Source organism: Culex quinquefasciatus, chromosome 3 (assembly GCF_015732765.1).
Source record: "Culex quinquefasciatus strain JHB chromosome 3, VPISU_Cqui_1.0_pri_paternal, whole genome shotgun sequence".
Lineage (NCBI taxonomy): Eukaryota > Metazoa > Arthropoda > Insecta > Diptera > Culicidae > Culex > Culex quinquefasciatus.
This window is the reverse complement of record NC_051863.1, coordinates 119,493,136-119,510,431: the sequence shown is the minus strand read 5'-3', so window position 1 is coordinate 119,510,431 and position 17,296 is coordinate 119,493,136. Positions and strand designations below refer to the sequence as shown.

Sequence of the window (17,296 nt, the reverse complement as noted above, 5' to 3'; positions counted from 1 at the left end):
ATAGTTTCAGTATATGGTTCAGAAATTCATGTTTATAAAGATATAATGTTATTTCACTCGCTTTAAGAAATGAGCGGCTCTTTTGTACGGCTCTTTCGCTCTTTTTCAAAACTTTTGAATGGTGTGATTTTTCATGTTTTCATTGGACTTTATAAAAGTTGTACATTTTATTTGCAAATAAATGACTTTTCAAATTTAAAAGAAAACTAGAAAAAAAAAGCTGAAAATATTCGTTGAAAAAACTTTTAAGTGGTGTTCAAATATTGGTATAAATGTTAGTTAGATTCCTTCAATATCAATTGATGAGTAAGTTACAATAGACTCCACAACGCAATATGTCAATTCAAAATGTCGGGAAATAGCCAATCTTTAACCTGCCGTTTTTTAAACCTTAAGTTCCTTAAAAAGTTCTCTGTGGAGAAATTCTGAAAAATTTGACATTAATTCATTTTGCAGTTCTCTAAAAGAACAATTCCGTGTCAAATAGGGAATCGGTTGTACCGGACCCTCTCCGATTTCAATGAAACTTTGTAGACATGTTATCCTTCGCCTATAAGGCTTTCTAGACCCAGTGAAAAAATATAATTTAACCCAAAAATGACGAATTTCTCGTCACAGTGTCCTGATGCAAACAATGTTCGAGCTCGAGCTGTCACAGCCCTGCGAAGTATGTTGGCTGACATATCGGGCGGTCAGTCAAAAAAACCAGCTAGAAGGCGCCTGACAAAAAACTTTTGCTAGAAAGAGATAGGAAACCTGATGCAAACAATCGTCCAGCTGTAATGTAAACATACTTTGAATGTGTTGGTAAATTTCTGACTAGAAAGCCTTATATAATCCATTTTTGTGTATTGCGCATATTCCCGAAAAAGACACGCGGCATACCAGCTGCGGCACATTCTGAAATGCCGCGCGGCGTGTACCTTCGAAAGAAACGGACAATATATGGAACCAGGTCACTCGATAATGACATTTGAGAAGAGCGTAAGCGTTTTAGATATTTTTGTATTCTGCAATTTAAAAATTTCTGTACCTTGAAACCGTTGCATCGTATCAAAAAGTTGTCAAAGACAAACTTGTAGAAAATTTGACAAGCTTTCAGAAAAAAATACACTGAAAGAAAAAAAAAAACACACAACCTTTATGGGATTTTTTGATTTTTAAGTTTAAAATTCAAATTTGGAGGTGTGCCCACGATTTTTTTTCGTTCAAAATTTTTGTGAAAATAGGCTAAGACGTTACAAAAAGACTCACAAAAAATGCAGGATGGAGCAACTCACCATACAAAAATACAAAAATCCTTTACTAAAAATTTCAGCTCAAATTTAACAAATTTAATTACCCGTGGTGTAGGGGTAAGCGTGGTTACCTCTCACCCAGCCGGCCTGGGTTCGATCCCAGAAGGTCCCGTTGGCATTTTTCGAGACGAGATTTGTCTGATCACGCCTTCCGTCGGACGGGAAGTAAATGTTGGCCCCGGACTAACCTAAAAGGTTAGGTCGTTAGCTCAATCCAGGTGTAGAAGTCGTCTCCCTGGGTCTTGTCTCGGTGGAGTCGCTGGTAGGCAGTTGGAACAACAATCCAAAGGTCTTCAGTTCGAATCCCGGGGTAGATGGAAGCTTAGGTGTAAAAAGAGGTTTGCAATTGCCAGAACAATCAAGTCTTCGGACACCTTGTTTCGAGTAGGAATCTCGCAATTAAGAACGCCAAGACCAGTGGAGTGAACAATTTGTTTTTCATTTTAATTATCTTCAAAACGGACACCAACTTTTGTCTGAACTCAGTTCCACCAAGAACATCAAGATATTGTGAAATGCGCGTAGAAACGCACCCACTCGTGACGCCGCGTTTCAACGCTGACGTCCGCCCAACTCATCGCCTTACAAACAGAAAATGTGTTCTTAGCTCATCCCTGACGGTCACACCCCGGCCCCGGGAACAATGGCCTCGTGCGGGTTGGGTCCCAAAAATTCCTAACTTGACTCCTCCACACGCGTCTTGGACAGAGGTTTCTTCGGTGAGGTAGTGCTTTCTTGTCACTAGCGTCAATTTTTTACGTATTCGAGAGAAAAAATATAAATTACTCTGTAAATCTAGAAGTTGCTCACGAGTTTGCACCACGATAGCACCACTACAACACACTCGCCTGTTTGGCGGAGTGGTGTCATCAACCTCTTCACCGAGTTGTTGAGTTGGTTCGCTGGAGACATTACGGGAACAACTAGCAACTTCTTCAACTGGGAACCCGCGACGGCTTTAGATACTTCCGCGTTTTTCTTGTTTCAAGCTGGAAATACAGGTGCAGCCCCGCGCGGTGCGGTCATTTTTTTTTCAAGTTTCGCGAGACAAAACGTGAAACAGACCATAAAACAAGTTTCTACACAGGTATCATTGCGGTGCGTTTTGTTTGCTTGTGCATCCAACAGAACACACATCACGTATATCTCCGAGTGTGGAAACATTGTTCGGAGGACCACCAGCTCAATACTAGCTTTAGCGACTTAAACGAGTTTTGCTGAAGTGTTGTATAATCCGTAATGACAGTTATTTGTTTTAACTGAACGAAATGCGAAACTTCTTTTTTGTCAGTGCAATTTGCACCACTTCAAGAACCAACCTCCGCAACAATGGAAAACAAATCTACTTCCGAAACTGATTAAGACCTTAAAAATTCACGGTCACGGGTTTTGGACTGTGCATTGTTCCATCCATCCCTCCCCAGAAGTAACCACCTTGCAAGTCACGCCCCTTGGATCTATATTTTGCCAAATTACCACGCTTCTCCAAGGTGTATAATTGCCCGGGCATTGTTTGTTTTCAGCCGTCGTCGCGCAGCAAGTTAGTGCCGTGAAAGGTGACGACGACGACGACGTTTTTGGTGGCTTGGATGAGAGGATCTACCGACTTGTAGTGATTGTTTGAACACGCACAGGTGGTTCGGATGAGGAATGTCAAGGTCTTGTCGCCGCTGTCAGGTGAATGTTGTTGGCTAATAAGGAATGTTTTAAACGTTTTTAATCGAATGGATCATTAGCAATCATTTTCATGCCGGGCACAACTAGGGAAGACAATGGCAGTGAGTGTCTTTCCGATTATTCGTGATTTACTTACTGGCTGTCACTTGATAAGATTATACTGTAATAACTGGCTTTAATTTGCACATTTTGCTTTTCTTACTTAAGAAAAAGTATAAAACAACTTGAAATAAACCTCCTAAACTAGGTTGTAGAGTCTCATGAATTTTGAATAATTCCGACTCCGATTCAAAATCTAGCTTCTTAAGAATCCAGTTTCACATCAACAACAAAATAACTCTACACGGAGAAAAAAGAGTTCCTAAAATCGTGAACAAGCGGTCATGAAAATGGGAACCACGAACAAAGTGTTCAAATTTCATGGTACGTTTTTCAAAATCGTACCATGGGATTTGAACACTTTGTTCGAGGTTCCCATTTTCATGAACGCTTATTCACGATTTTGGGAACTCTTTTTTCTCCGTTTACCGTCGTGTTTATAGTTTTAAGACTCAGAAGTAACTTTAAACCAATAGATTACAGCAAACGGGTTAAAACAAAAAACAAATTAAACTTTTTTAAAACTGAATAATAAACTAACAAAAAAACAGTGCACAGTGGGAAAAAGGGCTCAAAAAATTACCGCAACATGATTTCGCACAAACCATCGATTGCTATACACCAAAAGCTTCGTTTTTGGACCAGGAACAATAATCCGGTGAAAAATCGCACTGCACGGACCGGTGGCCGGAGTACAGGCCACCGGAAGATCCGGAAATTCCTAAAACCACTCTTGCAACATATCAAACTTCATGTTTTTAAAAGAGGAGTGTATAACTCATGTCCCCATCCAAAATCAACAAGTTTGATACGTCGCACGACTAATTTTTGCTGTTTCCCACTGCGGTTCCGGATGTGGCCACCGGAGATCGGTGGAACCGGTTCCGATGGTTCCTATGGTATTTAATATGATTCTATGATTGTTTCTCATGACTTTTTATGATAGAAGAAAGCGTATCAGTTCACAATTGGATAAATCAGATACTTTTTCCAAAAATCCGGATCTTCCGGTGGCCTGTACTCCGGCCACCGGTCCGTGCAATGCAATTATTCACCGGATTATTGTTCCTGGTCCAAAAACGAAGCTTTTGGTGTATAGCAATCGATGGTTTGCGCGAAATCATGTTGCGGTTTTTAATGAGTCGATACGTATACATTAGGGTGCCCAGAATAGGGGACATTATCTCAAAACCGCGCTCCGTCAAGTTTGTGTGGAAAAAATGAAAAAATGTATGGAAAAAAAAATTTTCTTACGGTTAAGCCAACACGGTACGCAACCTCAATCCAAATATTCCAAACTGTGAGATTCTTATTGAAAATTTAATGCTCTACAACTTTGTAGGACATACCAAAGCTGTAAAAATCGATCCTGAATAGTTATAGAGCAATTCCAGCTCAAATCAGGAATTTTTCTGGTACTTTTGTACCCGACCCTCTCCGATTTCAATGAAACTTTGTAGACATGTTATCCTAGGCCTATATAAGCCATTTTTGTGTATATGGAGCCAATAGTACTCGAAAATAACATTTGAGGAGGGCGTAAGGTATTTAAATATTTTTGTATTTTGTAATTTAAAAATTACTGTATCTCGAAGCCGTTGCGTCGTATCAAAAAGTGGTCAAAGACAAACTTGTAGGAAATTGGACGGGCTTTCTGAAAAAAATACACTGAAACAAAAATATACGCCACATCTAAGAGATTTTTTGATTTTTAAGTCTAATACTTAAATTTAAAGGTGATTTCACGATTTTTTTTCGTTCAAAATTTTTGAGGAAATAGCTTAAAATGTTACTAAAAGACTGAAGAAAAATGCATGATGGTATGTCTCTCCTAAAACAATACAAAAATCATTTACTAAAACTGTTTTTTGAAAAGTGGTCAAAATTTTTAAAACCCAGTAGTGGGAATCGATTCTCCAGACAATTTTACATAAAAGTCTCCATACTGACCATTGTCCTATGTCCAATCCTTGGGAAGATACAGAGGTTTTAAAAATAAAAATGTTGAAAAACGGGTTTTTTGGTGGTTTTTGGCAATTTCTATATGACAGACTTGGTTTTTCAGTCACGTAAATATTTTTACCGGAAAGCTCGTCCAATTTCCCATAAGTTTGCCTCGGACAGCATTTCAATTGGATGTAAGGGCTTACAGATATAAGCTTAATTGCATTGCTAATAACTGAAAATAGAATATTTTTTTCAGTGTGGTAGAAACTAGGATAGTAAATTTGCTTACGTAAATATAAAAACGATATAAATCAAAAATCTGTCAAAGACAAACTTATGGAAAATTGGACGAGCTTTCCGGTAAAAATATTTACGAGACTGAAAAACCAAGTCTGTCATATAGAAATTGCCAAAAACCACAAAAAAAAACGTTTTTTCGACATTTTTATTTTTAAAACCTCTCTCTAAACAGGTTTATTAAATGATTTTTTTTTAGGAGAGGCATACCATCCTACATTTTTCGTCAGTCTTTTAGTAACATTTTAGGCTATTTCCTCAAAAACTTTGAACGAAAAAAAATCGTGACATCACCTTTAAATTTAAGTATTAGACTTAAAAATCAAAATTTCTCATAGATGTGGCGTGTATTTTTGTTTCAGTGTTTTTTTTTTCAGAAAGCCCGTCCAATTTCCTACAAGTTTGTCTTTGAACACTTTCTGATACAACGCAACGGCTTCGAGATACAGTAATTTTTAAACTACAAAATACAAAAATATTTAAATACCTTACGCCCTCCTCAAATGTTATTTTCGAGTACTATTGGCTCCATATACACAAAAATGACTTATATAGGCCTAGGATAACATGTCTACAAAGTTTCATTGAAATCGGAGAGGGTCGGGTACAAAAGTACCAGAAAAATTCCTGATTTGAGCTGGAATTGCTCTATAACCAATTTAAAATGTCATTTTTGTACGAAAATCATTTTTTTTTCACTAACTTTAGGCTCGGGTATGAATGGGTTAATCTCAACCAATTTCGCCTAAAATTTGCACAGATGCTTAAAATAACCCAACACATCGTTTTCCGCTTGTGAAGCAGGGGGTCATTTTTTCTGGGCACCCTAGTATACATGAAGGTATGTCTAGGGCGTTTTTATAAAAAAGTTCATTTTCTGAGCTGGATTAAAACCTTACCTCTGTGAGAAAGACAAAAAGTGAAACAAAGAAATGAGTGTAACTTTTTTGTGAATAGTCCTTATTATAATCTGCAACTTTGCCGAAGACACACAATCGATCCCATTTGAAAATACTGATTTTCATATATTTACGTTCCCACTTTGTAGGGGAACTATACCCTTCCCAAGTAACATTTTTTTCCAGTAATTCTACAAGAGCTCTTCAAGATAGCTACAGCATAGCAGTTTGGACCGCGGTAGGATAAAACTCTCTTCATGTACTCTTCCAAATTCCTGAAGAAGTTTTGAAGAGAATTTTATCCTACCGCGGTCCAAACTGCTATGCTGTAGCTATCTTGAAGAGCTCTTGTAGAACTCCTGGAAAAAAGGTTACTTGGGTTTTTCAGCCTATTTCTATTATCGGCCTAACAGCACTTTGGTCATGAATAACAGCTTTCATACAGTGTTTTTGACTGTTCCAAAGTAATAAATAGCTCAAGCAAGTAACTCTCCATTGTTGATGCATCTGAAAATGTTGATTTAATAGCGGAAAACGGCAAAAGTTATGAGAATTGTTAGAACGACTCAGAGTGATTAAAATGGGCATATTTCCCCTATGATACAACTGTATGGAAAAATAAATGACATAGGGAATATATGGACCAAATTTCTCCCAAATAAAAAAAAATCGTCCAGAACTTCTCTGTATGGAAATATTGAATTTCAAAACCTGGATTTGAATTGTTTGTGTTTTCTAAAATTAATCCATATTTCCACTAATATTTTCCCATCACACGAGATTGTTTCCATTCTCGACTTCAGCGAGCCCTCTAACACACAAACCGCCGTTGGGCTCGCTCACGGAGGAAGGAAACTCCGCGTCGACGCCAACCACGTTGATTTGACCTAAATTTCTGCTGGTTTGTCTCTCACTCTTGAGCCGCCGATCTCACCTCGACTCTCGCTCGCGCATTTTGCTCGAAAGGAGTTTCTGCTGCTGCAAAGGTTGTTGATTCCGGTGGAACGGTGGGACTATTGCTTCGAAAATCTTGACAAAAATTTGTTAAAAATTTTAAAAAATATCTATTTTTGAATTTCGATTTTTTTTGAGTATTTTTGATTAAAGAACTTTTTTTTTATTTGACCAACTACCTTCACCGTCCACCACAGATCACCACAACAACACCGTGCCGGAGACCCACACACTCTCTTCCCACATTAGTATGCTGCTGAGTCAGCTAAGCGTGTGCTTTCCGCCACCAAGGCGCTGTTGCAAGTTCGTTTGTATGTTTAGCAGCAGAAAAAAAGGTTTGTCACTCTGGAACATTTTGGCGTCTTTCGAGGTGTCATAGAAGGCTTTTTTAGGCTTCTTTTGGTGGCAGACTAAGCACAGTCACGTGTTGTTTGAAGCTCGAAAATTGTTAGTAAACATTAGTGAGCCAACTGAATGTCACGTTGCACGGTTGTTTTTAACTAATTTTATTTCAGGAAAGCGATAATCAGCGTTTCTTGATAAGTTTATTTAATAGTTCCCTCTAAAAATTGTCAAGAGATTAAATTTAGACATTGCTTTTCAGAGATTTCACTAAATTCATTCTAGAAACATAAAGGGTAACTACTGATCAAACCCCAACCAAAGTTGAATTCAACAACAGTGACACTGAGTGATGTCGACTCTGGCTAGCGAAAGGCACATACACAGAAAAAAAAATCATGGTAATATTACATCTGGGAAGTGGTACATCTTTTATGTCAGAAAAAATGTGTAATTTTACCTCTAAAAATGTGTAATTTTATATCTTTACTGGAGTAATGTCGCTTTTTCAGTATAAATTGAGGTTAAATTACATCATAAAAGAGGTAATATTCAACCTTCCAATATTAAAGCTTCAAAATTTACACAATTTTTTTCTGTGTACAAACACACCTTGAAAGCAAAGTCAAATTCGACGCTGTCGTACTAACTTGTCGCACGTTGCTTTTGACGTTCCGAGAAAACCGCGTTTCAATGTAAACAGTGACAAGCACGTTTTGTTTGGATGACCATTCTGGGCATTGTCCCGAAGTTTGGTTGAATTGGAATTGGTTGAATTTGGTTCTGACCTGATATCCCTTTGGCCAGTTGTCGCACTTTTAGTAATTTTCAGGGTGTGTCAAGATAGCACGACAAGATTGAAACTTCTTTCATATGAAAAGTGACCTGAGTTTTTTTTTCTGTTTTTATTGAATATCTCAGGAATAAGATCGAATTTTGAAGATCTGTGAAGATCAAAGGGTGAGGCCCCCAATGCACGTGCGACAAGATAGCACGACAGCGACGCAATGCTAAAGAAACAGTTATTGAGGAGATCCGTCGAGGTCAGTCTGATTGATTGGCAATTGTTCATCGGGTCAATGGAAGAACTTGCAATTTGAAAAGACAAAAAAAACAAAGGTTAATTAAAACGATTTATTTTCGCTAGAATTATGTTCTTACATTCGAGTAATGAAAATTGGCTCAAAGTTATACACAAATTGTATAAAAATAATTTTCAATAAAACTAATTGCAGATTGTAAAACAACCTTAATCTAATCGTAGAATTTAAAACTTACTAGAATTTAGATTAAGAAGGCTTGCAAAATCATGATTCAGAGCAGTTTTTATCAATATCTTCAACTCTGTTGAGGAAAGCAAATTTGATATTTGAAAACCTGAACGCTCAAAATAAATAGTAAGGATTCATCAACTATTCGTTCATTTAAAAAAAACCTGACAAAAAACTGCCCTAGTAGATTATTACACCAAAATCAGGAAAAGCAAGTTCAACGACTTTTCAGTTCCTCATTCGACAGCACCACGAAACAGCTTCGGCAAAGCTCAACCATAACTAGCCACAGTGGACCCAAAAAAGTATACTTTACGAATTAAAAAAAAGTAATTTTAAATTCCACTCTTTCACGGCTCGTCATGCCCCCCCTCGTGACAGGTGGTGGCTTACGAAGACCGGCTCGGCTCGACTTGATGAATGCCAATGTTTGGCGTACGAATAATAATAAAAACATATTTTCAATCCTTTGGTGAAGTCGGCTGGAAGCGGACCAAAATCCGAAATAATAGCGTTGCTAATTCCGTCAAAAAAACACACACACACACAGACGTGACCAAAACACGCTCAAATCGCATTTTTCGCCCATGTTGTGTGTCTTTGCGTTGATGCACGTTGCGCAACACAACAACTTTTCGTTCGTTTAACTAGTTTAGCACACCCAGAGCGTTGAGGCTATGGACAACAATGCTGTTGCTTTAGGCTGTGGAACGCCACACACGTGATGGCAATGATGGCTGGCTGGGCTCTAATGACAAATCTTCTAAAATGTTGAAATTTGTTGCCTCAGGACCTCGAAAGGTGATGTTTTTGGTCACGCGGTGTCGCATTAGTTGATGTGTTGCGCAACACTTGATTGGATTTGCGTGGCAATTAGTTCGGTTGCAACTATTGAATTCGTGGGAAATGGACTAAACTTAGTGTGGTTACTTAACCTAGCTTGGCAATCTTATTTGACTGAAATCTTATGCATAATTTGAAAAGTTTTTGAAGGCATTTTCTTTTAACATTCTTGGATTAAATTCCAAAACATTATGTTTAAATTGCTTTCTTTATTGGAAAAATAACTATAAACACCAACAAGAAACTTAATGAAGACAGTTAAAACATTTGCGTAATTTTGTTATTAGGAGACTTGAAAACCACGATAAACCCACATGACCGTTACAAACCATATAAAAAGTGATTCGCACAGTTGCGTTATCAGAGCGAGGAAATTTAATGACCAAAAAAAACCTCTCACATTTACGTATGTATCAGATCAATCTGGCTGATGCTCAGCTGGCAGCTCTACAAAGATGATACCCATTAGCACGTCTTTTGGAAGTTGACCAACAAAGGTGATGTGTGAAGCAGTTTCAGTATTTCTTGGATTTTCAAACGGTTTGGAGTCTGTTTGATCAACGTTGTTTAAAGTTGAAATGATGTTTTGTCGAGGTTTTTATGAAACTGTGAATTAAATATGGTCATGATTTTTTTTTTCTTTCGGCAGATTTAAATACTATTTTGTATAAAAAAAAATCATTAACATTTAACATTTCATTTAAAAATAAATTTGCAATCAAAAATTACTTGACATATTTATTTCAAAATGTGTGGAAAGCGAGAAGCCTAAACAGCTCCCATTTTCAAGATGATTTTATTTTGACAACTGCTGGTACACTGTCAGAAATAAATCTTTTTATTTAATGTCTGCTTTTTTGATGTTCAAAATAATAAAGCCTTACTTTTGAATATGTCTAAATTTAGATGTTTATGCCTTCTAAAATGCCCCAATGTCACCCCTGATGACGGCAAATTTACAGCTTCTGTTAACATAGGGAATTTATGGAATAAAAAAAAAACAAAATAAAATTCTAGAAAAAATGTGAAATTCGTAATATTGAATGTTTGGCCCTTTTGAAATGTTAGTCTTGGTTTAAAAAAATTGAAAATATTTTTTTCGAAAAGATCGAAAATTTTCAATTTTAACATTGAAAATCGGACCATTAGTTGCTGAGATATCGACATTAGAAAATGGTGGGTTGTTTGGGTGAGACTTGGAAAACATCAATTTTCATGTTTTTAAACCTGTGCATGGCAATATCTCAGCAACTAAGGGTCGTATCAACAAAGTTCAAAAAAGCTAAATATAGAGAATTTTCTCAGCTTTTCAAAAGAATGGGCAAACATGTGCACTAATTAAAAAAAATGAAAAACTGCAAATATTTTCAAAAAAGTCACCTAAAAATCGATTTAACTTGAAAACGATGTCCTTATCAAAATTTCACTAGAGTACTTTTTGATTGCAAATTTGATTTTACATCGAAAAATGAAGTTGAAATATTTTTGCGATCAATACTTCGATTTTTTGAAAAAAAAAACAGTATTGATTAAAAAATCATAACTCGGTCAAAGAATTTTTTCACAATTTCTGAAAAGTTGGCATTTGATGTCCTCTAAAACATATCAGAAAATGAAAAAAATAAACAAAAATAGTGTTTTTTTTGCAAATCAAGTTTAAGTGACAAAAAGTTAAATAAAAAATCACCAGATTTTTTTTTACCGTGTATCATTTTTTTCCAGTGTAGTCCGTATCCATACCTACAACTTTGCCGAAGACACCAAATCGATAAAAAAATTACTTCAAAAGATACAGATTTTTGAATTTTCACATATCGTTTTTGTATGACCAGCTGCCAAATTTGTATGGAAAATTATATGGACATACTAATGATGCAAAATGGCTTCTTTGGGCACACCGAAGGCACCAAAAAAGTTTCAGTCGGATTAAAAATACAAAAAAAAATCGAATGACCGAAATCTGAGCGAACTGCTCATAAATGCTTGTTTCTGCAACATTTCAGCGAGTTTATCAATGTTTCAAAGCGATTTTTTGTCTGCAGCATTTCTATGAGTTTCTCATTTATGTAAAAAAATGTATTTTTGTTTAAGTAAATAATTGGAAGTTTTTACAGTCTGACAAACGTAAACAACTCTTTAAAATATTTCCACAAGCATTTATTTTTTTTATAAATATATTTTATTTTAGTTTCATTAATAAGCAATTCTCTTCGTTTCCTTAAATTGACTTTCAATTGCATTTTTTTATTTGGAAAAGTACCCAATAGGCAATTTAGCCTAATTGGTTTCTCCATATAAATTTGGCGGCTTTTCAGAGGAAAATGCTATGCAATCATTCGAAAAATATTACTTAAGAAGGGATTTTCTGGTCGATTTGGTGCCTTCGGCAATGTTTAGGTTAGGATGATTCATATAAAATAGAAACAAAAATTGATTTGACAAATTTTAGCTTATTCTTTTTTTTTTTTTTAATATGTCTATTAAGGACAAAAAGTGCCAACTTTTGAGCTAAAGGGTTTAATAAACGTTTTTTTGTCGCCAATCTATGATTTTTCTTTTGTAAAACAGTAATTTTGGAAAGTATCGAAAGTCCTCCAGAAATGATTTGGTATTTTTGTTTTTTTTTTACAAATAGTATCCATCTCTAAAAAAAATATATATTTGAAAAGCTAAAACAATTATATAACGTCAGTGAGGGTGGCATTGGGTCAATGTGTTTTTTTTTAGGATTTTACAATTTTCCAAATTCTTCTCAATGAAACTTAATTCTGTTTAATGGGTTGTGAAGAGGACATCTTAAATGACTTAGCTGAAAATGGGACTTTTTTCAAAACCTCGCTCCACAAGCTGAATATTGTTCCTTGACCTATTTAAGGACTCTGAGCCAAATATGAGCAAAATCGGTCATCATTTACCCATTGATACTCGGAGGTGAAGTTTGTATGGGAAAAATCGAAAAAATGTATGGAAAACACAAGTTTCTTACGGTTTGGTTTGCACGGTGCGCTACTTTCATCCAAATATTCCCAAAAGTGAGATTCTTATTGAAAATTTCATGCTTTACAACTTTGTAGAACATGCCAAAACTGTAAAACTCGATCCTGAAAGTCATTAGCGATTTTAAAAAGTCATGTTTGTATGAAAAACATTTTTTTCATCAACTTTAGGTTTGGGTATCAATGGGTTTATCTCATCCAATGTCACTCAAAAGTTACACAAAATTTTTAAAATAACCCAAAAAAACCGTTTTAGGCTTGTGGAGCAGGGGGTCATTTTTTCTGGGCACCCGTATAATCACCCAACTGACTATTTCAATGCCCGTGTGCTCTCTTGTTCTATCTAGATAGGAATCCTAGCAAGCTCAGTACAAAAGAGCACACCGGCAACGATTTCTGAACAACAACTTGATCAAATTTAAAATCAAAATATGCCAAATATTTATCTCTCCACCTGTCTCAAACCACATCTTTCACCAAAGGAATATCGCAGGATTGGTCACCTGTATTTGTGCTTGCGCGTCTCTCTTTTTTCATTCCAAACTAAAGCCAACTTCGTCACTCGTCGTCTCCAACAATCAAGGTTAAATTAGCATATCCCTACCCCACTCAGCGGCGACATCTTCCAGCATCGAATTAAAATTCACTTGTGCGACGAAGCAGATTTCTTCCCCAAAACGCTTTCCCCTGGTGACTTACACGTGGCCATCGGTGACGAACCCCTCAGCTTTGGAAGTTTACACCTCTCTGCGTGTGCTCCACTTTAGTGGGAGTAGCTAGTGACTTTTCGGATGAATTAATGAACCGTACCATGGGCGCCATTAGTTACGAACTAGATAAAGTTAATAGATTCGTCTTAAAAATCGCCAAACAAGCTCGAGCACCAGAGTAAACACACAAACACACGTGGAAGAGTACGACAAAAGGAAAAAGAAAGCACTTTCCATTCAATTTCCTTCTTGGAACAAGAGTCTGAGCCCGACGAGTCTCGCGAGAGAAAAGCTCGCGAAATATGATTGATGCCAACGAGTTGCGCACCATCAAATATGCTCGCACGGTTTGAGATTTTGCAATTTCTCAACACTGGACTGTTGCACTATTTCACCCTAACCGGTGAGATTATGCGCTAGTGAGTGCAAGCTTCATTAGTCGGACTGTCTGTGGCTATTGGATGCTGCATTGTTTCGTTGATCGAACCTTAACGTGAAGTTGGACTGAATTGGTGTTAAATTAAAGTTGCCACAAGACTGCGAATTGGAATCGCTATGAGGTGGTGAAACGAACTGTAGTTTATAGATCTGTAGCAAACGAAATGGTCAAGACATTTTGCTAGGAGATTTCCCAATTGAACTATATGTCTGTTTGTGCTACGGTATTGGTATAACGTAAAGAAGATCCAAGGGCGTATCGATCTCGGGTTGGAACACCGCTTTTGCAAAAGAGTTTGAACAGTCAAACTAAAACGCCTAAGTTTTGAGATTCACAGAACATAGAAATACCTTCGAATTGTCATAATTTTCAAACACAAAATCAGCAGAAATTCTCCACCAAAATTAAATAGATTTTATTTGTATTTTTTTATTTGGTTCAAACTTTTTGGGATCCTTTCCTATGAACTAAGAAGCCATTTTGTGTCTTGGTTCACCCATACCAGACTCCATACAATTTTGGTAGCTGTTCATACAAAGATGGTACGTAAATATTCGATAATCTGTAACTTTTGAAGGAATTTTCTGATCGATTTGGTGTCTTCGGCAAAGTTGTAGGTTTTGATGAGGACTATATACAAAAAAAGTAAACGGAACAAATTCTTGCCGATATTTCAATCAACTTTTTCACAAAAATATCAATTTCCCAAAATATTTTAGGGAACATAAAACCGCAGAGTCATAGAGACGTATGGACACCAATTTTGTCGCCAAGCCACGATTTTTTTTTTGAAAAAAAATCTTTTTTCGGGAAAAGTTAAATGGTCAAAAAAATCAAATTTGCAATTGAAAATTATTTTAAGATTGTTGGATAGAATGCATCATTTTCAAGGTATAACCACTTAAAGTATAATTTTAACTGAAAAAATCCCGTTTTTTTTTCAATAGTAGCCATGATTATCCAATTCTGAACATATTTTTATTTAAATTTCAGAAAATTCCCTATAAAATTCTCTATGAGACATTGAACACTGGACCTCTGGTTGCTAAAATACATTTTTGCAATTCCGTCGTGAAACTACTTACTTTTCCTGTCATTCTTGAATGACGAAATAGCCTACTTTTCTGTACCAAAAATAACAGAATCGAATAGCAACACTTTTCAAAATAAATGCTGAAAAGTTCTACTTTTCAGCACTCAAATGGGTGCTGAAAAGTTGAACTTTTCAGCACTTGTTTCGAAAAGTAACACTTTTCAACATTTTTTTGGTTTAAACTATTTATTGACAAAACACATGAAAATTTGACCTAAAATGTCACTCAGTGTGTGTTTTTTGGAATTGCAAAAATTGTTGTATGGAACTCGTTGCAAAACTTGATTTTTTCAGCACTCTTCGTATTTATTCAACTCGGTGAACCTCGTTGGATAAATGTACGACTCGTGCTAAAAAAATCCTCTTTTTGCAACTTGTTGCATAAACTACTATTGTGAAAGTTTTTGAAATAGCAGATTATGCAACATTGTTTACCGAGTAGGATAAATACGTCGAGTGCTGAAAAAAAAACAAGTTTTGCAACGAGTTCCATACAATTTTGTTTTGCAATTCCGAAAAAAAACACTCTTCGAGTGGAATTGTAAGTCAAATGTTGATGTACTTAGTCATTCCACCGTTTTAATCAAAACAATGTTGAAAAGTTCAACTTTTAAATACAAATGCTGAAAAGTACAACTTTTCAGCATTTTTTGCAGTGCTGAAAAGTAGAACTTTTCGGCATTTCTTTTGAAAAGGTTTCCATGCTGTTTCGGCTTTCGAGAATGACAAGAAAAGTTAGTAGTTTTACGACGCAAAAAAATATTTTGATAATTTTGGAATCAAGATTAATATTTCAAATGGACGTAATTTTGAAAGTTTGGACATTTGACCTTAAGTCTTTCGTGTATTTGTCTCACATCCGTCAAATTCACTATTTTAAATACGTTTTAAATAACTAATTGTCTGGTTGAAAATCTGGCAACATTGTGTGATTTTTTAACCTATCGAGGCAGTTTGTTGTTCTTTGGAATAACATTTCTGATGAAATATCGAGACTAAGGCAGTTTTGGAGCAACTGATGAGCCACTTTTTTGTAGCCGGCCTCAGTGGCTCAGACAATTGACGCTTATTTTCGCAATCCAGTGATTCTTTGTTTAAATCCCGGGAAGAAAGTGTTCTTGGTGTCCTCTCCGTTCAATCCTTTGGATGCCGAAATCATGCAACAGAGAGCATTTTTTTTTAAATTGAAAAAATGTCACCAAACTCGTAACATCCTCCCAGGGCGTAAACCTGTGAATCTACTCGAAACCGGACGTTCTCCCTCCGGTTTGCGAGAGTGGCAATGTCCAAATAAAAATATACAAATTCCCGCCGGACAAAAGCTCACGGAGCTCAAATTTATTGTGCATAACTTTCACCGCACGGCTCAACTCCCAAACTCCGGACTTTAAACTTCATCGACCATGTGCGCGACGGAGGTGATGCTGCGTTAGGGTGATGTTGGTTTGTTTGTTTGTTGTTGTTGTTGTTTTGTGTGGTATATAATTTGATTTAAAGTTTTTCTGAACTTTTATCATATAATTGTGGTAGGAATTTCTTTCAGGTTTATAAACGTTATGTGTAAAATCTTTTTCAAAATTTAAGAAGGTTTTAAAATTTTGTTTGAACTCAGGTACATTTTATTTATTAAAAATGCTTGCATTTTTTTAAAAGATCCAATGTTTGATCTACTTTTTTTCCATTCAAATAAAGTTATCAGAAGTAATAAATTGAAAAATTAATTTAAATTTTCAAAATGAACCACCCTGCGTAAATAATGCTTCTCTCTCTCTGTCAGTTTTTCACTACTTCAAAAGAGTGTTCCAAACGAAGAACCGGTGTGGCGGACAGCCGCACCGTGTGCAATGAATGAAAACAAATGAAAATTTAAATTAAATGTAATAAAATAGCAATTATTGCCTGCACGCCGGACGCACGCGGATTGCAACGAGTGTTGGTCAAAATAATAAAAAAAAAATTATGGTGGTTCTAAGAATTTTATTTTTTGATATATTTCAAAAACTTGAAAAAGGGCGAATCCACTGAAATATCTTAGATAATTGATTCAATCAAAATAATACTTTTTAGAAGGGTAAAATTCTGAAAAAGACATTTAAAATAAAAAAAAACATTTAAGAGAAGTTGTGTTTTCCGAAGAACATAAATTATCAGCCAATATTGACAAGTTCAACATTCCAGAACCACCCTAGTCACCGCTTGCGGTCACTCGACTCTCGGGGATGCCGATGACCAGATGAACCGGTTCTTCTTCGCAGCACTTTGTCATAAACCGAAAATATTTCGCGCTCCGTACTCAATGGTGTGGTGTACCGTGCGTACCGCAAAACGGTTCAAAATAGATGTGCTCTCAATTCGAGTACCAGATTTCTTGAACTTGAATTCTTTGAGTTTTTTTCCCACCAGCTTTGTTTCGCCTTATTTTGGCGCGTTT

The 17,296-nt window shown here is 36.1% G+C and overlaps 1 protein-coding gene across 5 annotated transcripts in view; it reads left to right on the top strand.

Moving 5' to 3' along the window:
- LOC6038589 (filamin-B) overlaps positions 1–17,296 on the top strand; it is a 104,892-nt gene that overhangs the window by 53,084 nt on the left and 34,512 nt on the right. The gene's annotated exons all lie outside the window — the stretch shown is intronic.